General features: G+C 43.7%; 1 protein-coding gene across 3 annotated transcripts in view; it reads right to left on the reverse strand.

Annotated features, from left to right (window-relative positions):
- LOC100877367 (uncharacterized) overlaps window positions 1-13,568 on the reverse strand; it is an 81,916-nt gene that overhangs the window by 14,137 nt on the left and 54,211 nt on the right. The window lies entirely within an intron of this gene.

Consider the following 13,568-nt stretch of genomic DNA (forward strand, 5'->3'; position numbering starts at 1 on the left):
AGAAAGTCGAGCAGCGATGACAGGTATTAATCGATTTACTCTGAAAATGGGAAACGATATCTCGCAATTAGTCAGATTAATTGGATGTCTATTGAACATGGCAAACAAATTTCTCGGACGGCAATTTTTGATTCGTTTGGTATAACGGTATCGAATAAATAAGCTCATGGGGGTTCGCGCCTTAATGAAGGGGCCACGTAATTGGACCACGATTGCGTTCACCGCGTCCATTTTCCGCTCAGCTGGATGTCCGCAACTTTATTACATGATCTTTGCTATTATTTTCGCGGCACACCTACCCAAACTTTCTCTTCGTTCTCGAAGAGAAATAGGAACATCTTAAATTAAAATTAGTAAAAGTTAAAGAATTAACACTCAGAATTTCCTATATTCTCCTAACGTTACCTCCTCTACATTCTCAACATTCAACTATCGTTTTTCGCATCGAAGTTGTCCTATTCGAGCAATCATTTCACGACTCGATTTTCTCCGAATCAGCTACCGAACACGATCATTTAACCAGTTTCCAGATCGTTCATTTCATGGTTCTCACAGTTCGCAAAGTACTTTCGTGCCGATGTGGTGACAAGTCCTCCGTTCGTTGTGCTCATTAGCTTCTGATACGCCGAGATATCTTAATACTTTAATGAAATGTTCCTGCTTGATTCTTAATTCAGAGTCTTAATCACCTGCGTTTCCCGCAGAACGAGTGAACTCATGCTCAACTTTACTGTCGCCGGATTGTAAATAGAAGAGGCGATATAATTTATCTTTTATCTGTGTATCTCTTAGAACGGGGTACTAGTGCTGGATGGGGAAAAGAGAGAAATCCTTTTACGTGGCGGGCTGGATGTTCGTTAATTGGTGATTTCTGGGGACTAGATATTGACCATTAATATTTCTAGTTTTAGAATTCATTGCATTAGGAAGATGTTATGTAGGTTTTTGATGTTCTTTGTGTTAGGTTTAGGGATTGAGGGGGTGATGTGATGAGGAGTTGCGAATGGAGGGTGATGACATTTGAGGACTTTATGCTTTCTAAATTTCCAACTCTCCAAATTTCCAACTCTTCAAATTTCCAACTTTCTAAATTTCCAACTCTCCAAATTTCCAACTCTCCAAATTTCCAACTCTACAAATTTCCAACTCTCCAAATTTCCAACTCTTCAAATTTCCAACTCTCCAAATTTCCAACTCTTCAACTTTCCAACTCTCCAAATTTCCAACTCTCCAAATTTCCAACTCTTCAAATTTCCAACTCTCCAAATTTCCAACTCTTCAACTTTCCAACTCTCCAAATTTCCAACTCTCCAAATTTCCAACTCTTCAACTTTCCAACTCTCCAAATTTCCAACTCTTCAAATTTCCAACTCTCCAAATTTCCAACTCTTCAAATTTCCAACTCTCTAAATTTCCAACTCTCCAAATTTCCAACTCTCCAAATTTCCAACTCTACAAATTTCCAACTTTTCAAATTTCCAACTCTTCAAATTTCCAACTCTCCAAATTTCCAATTCTCCAACTCTCCAACTTTCCAAATCCCCAACTCTCCAAATCCCCAATTCTCCAAATTTCCAACTCTCCAACTCCCCAACTTTCCAAATCCCCAACTCTCCAAATCCCCAACTCTCCAAATCCCCAACTCTCAAAATCCCCAACTCTCCAACTCCCCAACTCTCCAAATCCCCAACTCTCCAAATCCCCAACTCTCCAAATCCCCAACTCTCCAAATCCCCAACTCTCCAAATTTCCAACTCTCCAAATTTCCATCTCTCCAACTCTCCAACTCTCCAACTCTCCAACTCTCCACCTCTCCAACTCTCCACCTCTCCAACCCTCTACCTCTCCAAATCTTCATACCCTCACATCCCCAATCCCCAAACCCTCAAACCCCCACCTCCCCAAATCTCATCACAACCCCAAAAATGCAACCACTGAATGAAACGTAAACATAAAAGTGGTGAATGAAAAGGTAAGTAAACTCGGTTTGTTTATACGAAAGTCGCAAGTAGCCGAGTTACGAAGGCAGAACCGAAGGCACCCGGTTCTCGATTGTATTTCTCGCTTCGTGCAGAAATGCAGGCGCTTTTCAACCGGTCTGGATGTACCGATTGTTCGCGACAGAGAGAACACGAAAGGGTTCGTTCGAGAGGAAAAGAGTGGCGCTTGTAATCCATTGCTGGCGCTCGACCCTGAGAAATCACCACCATAGCCATTGGTTCGTGACTGAGAACTGACCGAACGACGCTAAGAATCGTGCTCCGTTGTTCGCCGAGCTGTTGGTTCTTTGTTCGAACCTTGGCCTCGTTTTTTCGAGCACTCCCGAAGGATATGTTCGAACGGAGTTTTGATAAATGACACACGCTGCCCGATCGAGATGCGATTAATCATGAAGCAGTTAGCGTGGTTAATTTGAATTCTATTAACTCCAACGCTGCTGGCAGTCTGTGGTTCCATGATAGATTCCGCTTGGTGATCTTTTAACACTTTGATGGTCGGTGTCATGTACTTTGATACGGGACTTCTTTACACCGGTGTTCATTACCGTATTATGTTTCAATTACAGTTGCTATTGTCTCGTTCGCGATTGTTATGTCTACATAAATCATTGACTTGCTTTTATCGAAATAGTTCTATAAAATAAATAAGTTCATGTATCTCTCAGGGTCAATTTATCTACTAATTGCCCCATTAATCTTGCTAGGATTGTTTCAGTAAATAATCCACAAGAAAAAGACACCGATTGTTTTCCTGTCTATCCGCGCGCAAGATTAAGTTGACACGAGGATGACGAATTAGAGAAAGGCGCAGAGAAAGAACATCGAACCGGAAAGCAAGATTCGTGGTTAACACGGCGGCGTGTAAGTTCGAATTAACGGCAACAGGTCGCTTGGAAGCACGTCGAACGTGAAGATACGAAACGGAACGCACGGGAAGAGGACGAGAGACAAAGGATAGAAGGAGAGCCGTACGTCTATCAGCGTCACGTTTCTGACGTGAACATAACAACGTGCAAGCCACAGCTGATAACGGCGTACAACAGAGTTATCAATCATCTCCGGCCGTGGTTGGCCACCAAAGATTATTCGTGTTAGCTACGAAACGCGCGAACAGCCCCGCAGTGCGTCAGGTTACAATGTTGTTTCGACCAGCGAACAGAAAGAGGGAGAAATAAAAAGAGAAACGTCTCGATTTAGGAACAACCCTCGTCTCGAGTTCCCTGTCAGAAGCGAGCCAAGCGTACGGAAAGGGACACCAATTCTACTCTGTGTTTGATCCTTTGTACGCTCCTCGATTTCACGTCAAAAGAATGTTTTTGAGTGCAATAGGAACTTTTGAATTTCTGCGATGGAGTGTACTGGCGAGAACGGGGAGTTTAGGGAAATATTTGGGAGTTGAAGTGTAGGTCAGGTTATTGGAAGATGTGGGATTGGGAGATGTGAGATTTTAGGGAGATTGAGATCTAGAGAGATGGAGATGTGGAGAGATGTGGACTTAGGGAGAGTGGACTCTGGGAATATTGGGTATTTGAGAGAGTGGATTCTAGGGACATGAAATTCTACGCGTGGAGATTCGGCGCATAGAGAGTCCATGCGTGGATATTCCACGCACGGAGATTCGACGCATAGAAATTCTACGCGTGGAAATTCTAAACGTGGAGATACGGCGCGTGGAGGTACAGTGCGTGGAAATTCTACACGTGGAGATACGACGCGTGGAGATACAGCGCGTGGAAGTATGACGCGTGGAAATTCTACGCGTGGGAATTCGGCGCATAGAGATTCTACGCGTGGAAATTCGGCGCATAGAGATTCCACGCGTGGAAATTCTACGCGTGGAAATTCTACGCGTGGAAATTCGGCGCATAGAGATTCTACGCGTGGAAATTCGACGCATAGAGATTCCACGCGTGGAAATTCTACGCGTGGAAATTCTACGCGTGGAAATTCGGCGCATAGAGATTCTACGCGTGGAAATTCGGCGCATAGAGATTCCACGCGTGGATATTCTACGCGTGGAACTTCTACGCGTGGAAATTCTACGCGTGGAAATTCGGCGCATAGAGATTCTACGCGTGGAAATTCTACGCGTGGAAATTCTACGCGTGGAAATTCGGCGCATAGAAATTCCACGCGTGTAAATTCTAAACGTGGAGATACGGCGCGTGGAGGTACATCGCGTGGAAATTCTACACGTGGAGATACGACGCGTGGAGATACAGCGCGTGGAAGTATGACGCGTGGAAATTCAACGCGTGGAGATTCGGCGCATAAAGATTCCACGCGTGGAAATTCTACGCGTGGAAATTCGGCGCATAGAAATTCCATGCGTGGAAATTCTACACGTGGAGATACAGCGCGTGGAAGTATGACGCGTGGAAATTTAACGCGTGGACATCTCATCTCAGAGAGAAGAAACCCTAGGAATATTGGACACCTCGAGATTCTAGGGAGTTGGATTAGACCCCTAGAGGAATAGCACTTGGTGATTGACCTCCATGAACATTCGACCCTAGCAAAATTAAATTTGAAGGAAAGAGATATAAATTCCTAGAGAGATCTTTGGAAAATTAGACCTGAAAAATTTAATAGGGTGGTACTCTCGCAGATTGCATCTTAGGTAAATTATATACGAGAAAGATTGTACCCTAGAGAGACCAGTCCCTGAGAACCTAGGGAGACCTAGAAGACTCTAAAAGAGTCAATGTCCTTCTTTTTCAAGGTATCGTTCCGTGTTCCAGCGGAATCTAATTTTTCATTTGAAAATATCCACAGGGGGTCTGCGTGCGACCGCATGAACATCATCGATACACGCATTCTTTGGCTGAATTTTACACGTGTTCACTGCCACCGGCAACACTCACGCATAACACGCAACGGACTGGTAGAATTTATGCGAATATAGGCCGTTTCGTGGAACACGGCTGGCAACAGGTGCTGAAGTATCGAGGGAAGGTGTTCGACTACTTCGAACACAAGTTTCGAAGAAACGAGAACGATTTTTATAAAACGGCAGTTTTTTAACCAACACGGTGGTCCGTTGGTATGGAATAATAAATTGAATAGTAGAATTGAAAAATTTAATGTCTGGGTATCTTAAATTATAATGTGTTTTACGCACGGTGATTTTCACTTGGCACCGCGTTAATTAACTCTTTCGTTACGGTGATGTTCAATCAAAAAATACTCAAGCGACGTGTGTAATTCTTTTTACTCGTCAGGATTCACTAATGTTATTTTTTTCTGTTCACGTTTTATTTTATTCCGTTTTACTTTATTCGTTCCTCGCCTTTATTTATTTTTTTAGTAACCAGGTAATCTACGATCATTACAAGCGTTGAAAAAATATTTCTTCTCGTGTAATTAATTTTGAGTTACCGCTATTGCAAGTAGCTCCAGTAACTCCTCGATAATCAGCGAAATAATTAAAAGTTTTTATACCTCGAGGTAGAACAATCTCAAAGCTTTCCTTCATTATGCAAATTAGTAATCGCAGAAAATCTGAATTACCCGTATCCGCCATCGAATTCCGGTAACACTCGATCATCGCCCAGAAGTGTTAAATAGAAAGCGTCGAAAGAAGTTTCGAAATCTATTACGCAAAAGCTATTAATTTCGAAGTGTGGTACTCGGCGATTTAGCCAAGTATCGTTGAAACATTAATCATCGAAGTCATCTCGATAGGTATCGACCCTCTGACAGTTTATATCACAGCGGTTTTTATGTATTATCCAATATGTGCTTTGAAGGCCGATTCATTTTTTCCTTCCCAACGTACAAGCGTATTACAAACTCGTTTATTAATAAACAGACGTTTTATCATTTAGATAGTTCCGCGCTCTACCGAGAAATCTCGCGGACAGATGTTACCACGGTGATTTCGAAGACCGTTTTTCTGTTTCTCTGTTCTACAATTACAAAATTACAGACAGGCTCGATATGCGTAATTACAAACGCGTCATTATCTTCCCCGCACGAGAATACCTTCACGCGAAAAAACGGACACCTTGAGACCGATGGTAATTAAAGATTTACTGTAACTTCGTTCTCAGTGTACTTTTTTTCCGTTAACTGAACTCAGACACAATTGACGTTCTTGCACGAATGCCTGTACCCACGTATTCTTTGACTAATTATTTCATTGTTAGGTTATGTTTTACTAAGGAGGTTTTTCTTGCATTCCTAGCTCTAGGTTTTCCCGAGGTATACTTCTGAAGTTGTAGGAATTTTTTGAAATTCTAGAATTTCTCTTTCAGACTTGTGAAATTTCCATGCGTGGAATTTTTTATGCGGCGAATCTCCATGCGGAGAATTTCCAAGCGTGGAATCTCTATGCGCCGAATTTCCATGCGTCATACTTCCACGCGCTGTATCTCCACGCGCTGAATCTCCACGCGTAGAATTTCCACGCGTGGAATTTCTATGCGCCGAATCGCCACGCGTCGAATTTCTATGCGTCGAATCTCCACGCGTAGAATTTCCACGCGTGGAATTTCTATGCGCCGAATCGCCACGCGTCGAATTTCTATGCGCTGAATCTCCACGCGTCGAATTTCTATGTGCTGAATCTCCACGCGTAAAATTTCCACGCGTGGAATCTCCACGCGTAGAATTTCCACGCGTGGAATTTCTATGCGCCGAATCTCCACGCGTTAAATTTCTTTGCCATTAAAAATCAGTTTTAGGTATGAATCATAAACTTCAGACAGCACGTGTACAAGAAAGTGTAGAATGTCTTCATCATGTAAGTATAAATGTCATCGCCAATGTATAAGCATAAATATCATCACCAGTATATAAGAATGTAATCAACATGTAAGTATAAATGTCATCACTGTATAAGAATAAATATTCCAACAAAACTGAAGAAACCTTCAAACGCAGTGTACAATTTTTCACGTACGCTGAAATTCACATTGTAGTAAGCGAATTGCTCCGAGATTGTTTCGCTGAAATAATTAATTGTAAAAAAATTGAGTAAACGTAAGCTGTAATTTAGCGAAACCTCGCGTATCACGATCCACCTCGAGATTGCTGTGGTAATCCGATTACGGCTTTGTATATAACAATTTCATTTCGTTAAAACGACTATATCGATACGTATATACTTCGAGCTACAAATTCATCCAATCGAATTACCATTTTGCTCGCCGCATCGCCAATCTCCTCACTCGGTGTTCGCGGTTGCCGATGATTGCACGCTATTCACTCGCTTCCGCTTTAATCCCTAAATGCATAGTGTTGCCATTTGGCGAAATTTCATATTTACACGTACAATGTAGCCTGTTCGAAACGCGCAAGGTTTCAAATAAACAATCGGGGATTCGACACTTGAGATTCGACTGTTCGTTCAGATATAGATACGTTCACAATTATAATTTGTAAAACAATTAAATTATGATATGATCTACATTAAAAATCTATATTTTTAAACGATTTGCATTTAGCGAACAAAGTTATATGAAAAAGATATTTTTTTCCAATGCCAAACTTTCATTAAGAGTCAATCCTATTTAATGCCTCCTTTGATCAATGAACCTCAAACTTCGTTTTCCTCGTTTCGACGTTTAATTACGAGCGTTCATCAAGCTGTCAGCAAAGGCAAGAGAAAAAGTTCCGGTCTGGTGTCGCGTATTGTCGCTGGTAGTCGAGCATTCAGTGACAAAATAATTAAGCATCGACGAACGTTCAAAGGCCAACAGCTTGCTTCCACGAGCCACGATCCTTGAATTACGACTTCGTTGGCTAATTACCCGACAGCGGTTACGTAATCATCGTCCATGTACACTGCTCATTAATCATCATTAAGGAACGATTCGTGTGTCCTGATAACACTTCGCGAGAGAGTCTGATCCATCGCGAGACATCGTGAGATTTCGCGTCGTAAAAGGGGAACACGAATGTCGGATCCTTAGATGTCTACAACGGGACGGGGGACTTTTATGAATCCTCGTATAGGCCGTGATGTAATCGCGCACAATGATGGGCTTTCTGAACATTCGATGACGCTTAAATGGCACAGATTAGTTCGCGACGGTATGAAAAGAACTGGAAGCATTCTGTACGTAATGAAAGGTTTTCGTCAATGCAACTTGGATAATTAATTGCTCGGACAATTTCATTCGTTGCCTGCTATTTTAAACATTTAGAGTTACGCAGAAATTTCAGGAGTCTTCAAATTTTCAGGTGTTTAGAAAGTGTTTGAGATGTGAATTTTTGTAAAAATGTACAATTTACATGTACATGCTTATCAAATATTTCTCAAGTAAATTTTTCTGCAACCTGTACTCTGTAATCTGTTCATATAACTGCTACAACATATATAATATAACTTGCATAATAAAATTATGCAATATTAGTGGTAACTTTGAAGTAAATTTTCTATAGCAAATTCAACCATCAGACATCTCAAAAAAGACGTAGACGTGTAGAATTTCTACGCGTGGAGTTTCTATGCGCTGAATCTCCACGCGTAGAATTTCCACGCGTGGAATCTCTATGCGCTGAATCTCCACGCGTCATACTTCCAGGCGTTGTATCTCCACGCGTAGAATATTCACGCGTAGAATCTCTATGCACCGAATTGCTACGCGTCGAAATTCCACGCGCTGTATCTCAGTGCGCCGTATCTCCACGCGCAGTATTTCCACGCGTGGGATCTCTATGCGCTGAATCTCCACGCGTTGAAATTCCACGCGCCGTATTTCCACGCGCTGTACCTCCATGCGTGGAATCTCAATGCGTCGAATCTCCACGCGTGGAATCTCTATGCGCTGAATCTCCACGCGTAGAATTTCCAAGCGTGGAATCTCTATGCGCCGAATCTCCACGCGTTCAATTTCCATGCGTCATACTTCCACGCGCTGTATCTCCACGCGCCGTATCTCTACGCGTAGAATTTCTATGCGCCGAACCTCCACGCGTAGAATTTCCACGCGTGGAATTTCTATGCGCTGAATCTCCACGCGTAGAATTTCCAAGCGTGGAATCTCTATGCGCCGAATCTCCACGCGTAGAATTCCCACGCGTCATATTTCCACGCGCTGTATCTCCACGCACCGAATCTCCACGCGTATAATTTCCACGCGTGAAATCTCTATGCGCCGAATCTCCACGCGTAGAATTCCCACGCGTGGAACGCGAAGACACTTCATTAATTTTTCCGGTCAGAGTTACAAAGAATTAACACCCGGTGTTCACAATTTTCTGGTCGCCCGAAGCGTCATCCTCTCCCTTAATCATGTCGATAAGCAACAAAAAGAATCGCGAGCGAAACTAAAAGCAACTGACAGGATCTACAAGGTGCACAGAATAAAAAGAGCAAATAAAGGTCGAAGAGCTTACCACGAATCGGCAAATTATAACGATACTTCCCGGTATCCGCGGGGTGTCTCGTCAATAAATATGTCATTAATAAAAATAATTTATCGAGGAATATGGACGCATGATTCAGTCCCTTCGGGGTCTCCTGCGAGTTTACACGCTCGTGCAACCGCACACGCGCTCGCAAAGCGGACGAGCGAGGTTGGTGATAATTGAGCCGTCGCCCGCCACCGCAGCAATTTTAATCGGTCTCGGTTTTTGGCTCCAGGGGCGAGATTCGCGATCGTTCGTCGTGTTGGCCTGCTTTCTCTTCTTCGACGACTCCCCTTATCTCCGTTTTAGCCCTAAGGTAGACACCTTCGCTCCCTCCTTATTCGTTACTGTGCCTCTCCGTTTGCTCGTTTTTACTGTTAATCGCGCGCTTTGTAACTGTCCAGCCTCGGCCAGCTCGCGGGCGCCGAAGAGGAAAAGGGAAGCCGACAATTAGGTGTTCTTAAGGATACTTCATCAGTTGTTTTTAGAGTACGTCGGCTCCTTTTTCGATTGAAATTCCGTACGCTTTTATTTCACGGTTATTGCACACTCGAAGTCGATTTTAGAAAATTGCGATTTATAGTTCTTGCAAGAATATTTTGAATATTCTATACTCGAAAGATTAAAGGTCTGAAAAGGTGACACCTTCTCACGATCGTTGTGAAAATGATTAGATGATCATAAATAAAATCACCCGATTCCAGGACTTAAACTCGTCGCTCGTTTGTCCTAATATCGCGGTTTGATTATAAATTCACGGATTTATATCGGTTTGGTCACTACCGGTTGAAAATGGTCACGCGGGATAAATCACGCAAACCGCAGGCCAGACCCAAAGTAATTAAGCGGTCACGTAAGATTTTTAATGTCTTAATAGCGAACGGTGTTTCTCGGAACGGTTGATTCATAAAGCGATACCTGTTTTCGGATTTCGTTTGGATTGCTAATTGACGACGCGTAACTCCGTCCCAACGGAATATGTAAATCTCGAAAGACGCGTAAATTATCCTCGTGTTTTTTTCTCCGCTTCCCTGAGAGGTAATGCCGATGAAAATAATAACGAGCGAAATGAGGAGGAACGCGGGGAGGAATAGTCGAAGAATCTTTACGAGTTAATTGGCTCCGAAGGCCAGCAATTTCGCTGCTGCATCGCCACTATAAAATTTAATTCAACCTTTATTTACGATCGAATTTTTCTAGATAGACAGACACGATTAAAAACGAGAGATATACGACGACGTTGTCGAGGGTGGACAACCTCCGACGGCAAATCATTTTTACTCGCCCTTTACGAGCTGTAGCGGAGGCAGGGTCCCGGTGCAAGAATGTCCAAAGGGTCATCAGACGCTTTACCTTGCACCCTGTGTGTGCATCCTGTGTCCGGCCATTCGGATGTCAAAAGATATTTAAGTCCGATGTTCGGCTCCTAAATGCTCGTGTAAACAGATCGTGTTCCAAAAACGACTGACGAATCGTCTTTCGGGATTTACGACGTCGGTTTCTTCACGATCGACTAAATTGTAGTTCCTTCGTTTCGGTTTTCCTCTTTCGATCTAACCCTCGTTCTCCCTTCTCGATTTACGATTTCTGTAACGTAACACTGCGGACCCAAACCGCCTTTACCTATCTTCGTCCCTCTATTCTTGCACCTTGTGTTATGTTCTCATAGAAATATGTTCGGCATCTTTATTCGTATGTCACAATTAGTCAATTTCTATATGCACTTACCTATTATTTATTTTGATCGTGTCGCTGTAACTTAATAAATTTAAGTGAAGCGTGGGGAGGAGTGGTATGTGACGGTACCGTGCGTGGAAATACGGAGCGTGGAGATTTGACGCGTGGAGATACAGCGCGTGGAGATTCGACGCATAGAGATACGGCGCGTGGAATTTCCACGCGTGGAGATTCAGCGCATAGAGATCCCACGCACGGAAATACTGCGCGAGGAGATATGGCGCATTGAGATACAGCGCGTGGAAATTCTAAGCGTGGAGATTCGGCGCATAGAGATTCCACGCGTGGAATTTCGACGCGTAGAGATTCGGCGCATAGAGATTCCATGCGTGGAAATTCTACGCGTGGAGATTCGGCGCATAGAAATTCCACGCGTGGAGATTCGACGCATAGAAATTCCACGCGTGGAACTTCTACACGTGGAGATTCGGCGCGTGGAGTTGCAGCGCGTGGAATTTCAACGCGTAGAGATTCGGCGCACAGAGATTCCATGCGTGGAAATTCTACGCGTGGAGATTCGGCGCATAGAAATTCCACGCGTGGAGATTCGACGCATAGAAATTCCACGCGTGGAACTTCTACACGTGGAGATACGGCGCGTGGAGTTGCAGCGCGTGGAATTTCGACGCGTAGAGATTCGGCGCACAGAGATTCCATGCGTGGAAATTCTACGCGTGGAGATTCGGCGCATAGAAATTCCACGCGTGGAGATTCGACGCATAGAAATTCCACGCGTGGAACTTCTACACGTGGAGATACGGCGCGTGGAGTTGCAGCGCGTGGAATTTCGACGCGTAGAGATTCGGCGCATAGAGATTCCATGCGTGGAAATTCTACGCGTGGAGATTCGGCGCATAGAAATTCCACGCGTGGAGATTCGACGCATAGAAATTCCACGCGTGGAACTTCTACACGTGGAGATACGGCGCGTGGAGTTGCAGCGCGTAGAATTTCGACGCGTAGAGATTCGGCGCATAGAGATTCCACGCGTGGAAATTCTACGCGTGGAGATACGGCGCGTGGAAGTATGGCGCGTGGAAATTCTACGCGTGGAGATACGGCGCGTGGAAGTATGGCGCGTGGAAATTTTACGCGTAGAGATTCGGCGCATAGAGATTCCATGCGTGGAGATACGGCGCGTGGAAATTCTACGCGTGGAGATTCGACGCATAGAGATTCCACGCGTGGAAATTCTACGCGTGAAGATACGGCGCGTGGAAGTATGGCGCGTGGAAATTCAATGCGTGAGAATTCGGAGCGTGGTAATTCGACGCGTGGTAATTTCTATGTGCACTTATCTATTCGAAGTAATTATCCTCTTGCATCAGAACAGTTGTACATATCATATGTGGACATATGAGGATACGTACACATACGCGAACGCTTAGCTTCTTTTTAAATTCATCAACTAAAGCTCACATATGCGGTATTAGCATTGTTTCTGCACATTATAGATTCTTCAAGAATTATTTATATAATCGCCGCAGATTTAAAAGGAGAAAATTACAAAAAATTAAATCATAGCCTTTTGTAATCTTAAAGAAACTATCTCCTGTAAGTGTTAAAACGAAACAAATTCTTGACAAAGGTTCTAACACTCGGAGCGTTCAAAATGTATCACAAAGACCTGGTTCAGGAAGAAAAATCGTTCCATTAGACAGGGAAATCATAAAAAACGACCACTTTGCCGAAGTAAACGCGACGAAGTTAATTACCGAGATACATTTGGTCCGTTTCCCGAAGTGGCCATTAACTCGCGTCTTTATAGCGCGGTGTTCCAAGGGGTTCGATAATATTTCCAACAATGCAGCTGAACAGGTAGGCATTTCGAGAAATTGGAAGTCGCCGGTTCCCAAGCGCACCGACAGGCACACTTCCCTTGGACACGTCGTAATTCACGCACCAGGACTTTCTCCGTTAATCGTTGTAGCTTCCTTCTTTTTCGAAAAGCAAGCTGCGCGATAACGGCGCGTAAATCATTTCGAACATCGGGCTACCCCCGAAACGATTAGGCGACGCATGTTCGGACGCACGACTTCTTCAATTTAGTTAACGATTGTAACGAGTCAATCGAAGAAACGACCTGGTATAATGGATGGGTCGAAGGTGAACCAGTCCCTTGTCCTTTCTCGGTTCGATGACGATCAGTTATTGTTTCGTAGAACGCGAGAGGATGAGACTGTTTTATATTTATTTGCTCATTTGCACAGATTGAATCTTGGTGATCGATGATGGGATATAACGCTAGTAACATTTGGCATGGCTAGCCACCTTGTTGAACGTCAAGTTCGAATCTACGATTGATATTGGATTCGGGAAGCGAAGGCACTGTTGCAGGGATTATAAATTCCTCGAGATGGAAGATAAACATTGCAACTTATTTTCTGCAGGAAGATGGAGGAGCTTATAACACGGTGCGAGGTTTGCAAAACGAGGAAGCAAAACAGAGGCGCGAAGCCCTTCGAGTTTGCCACA

This window comes from Megachile rotundata, chromosome 3 (genome assembly GCF_050947335.1).
Source record: "Megachile rotundata isolate GNS110a chromosome 3, iyMegRotu1, whole genome shotgun sequence".
Lineage (NCBI taxonomy): Eukaryota > Metazoa > Arthropoda > Insecta > Hymenoptera > Megachilidae > Megachile > Megachile rotundata.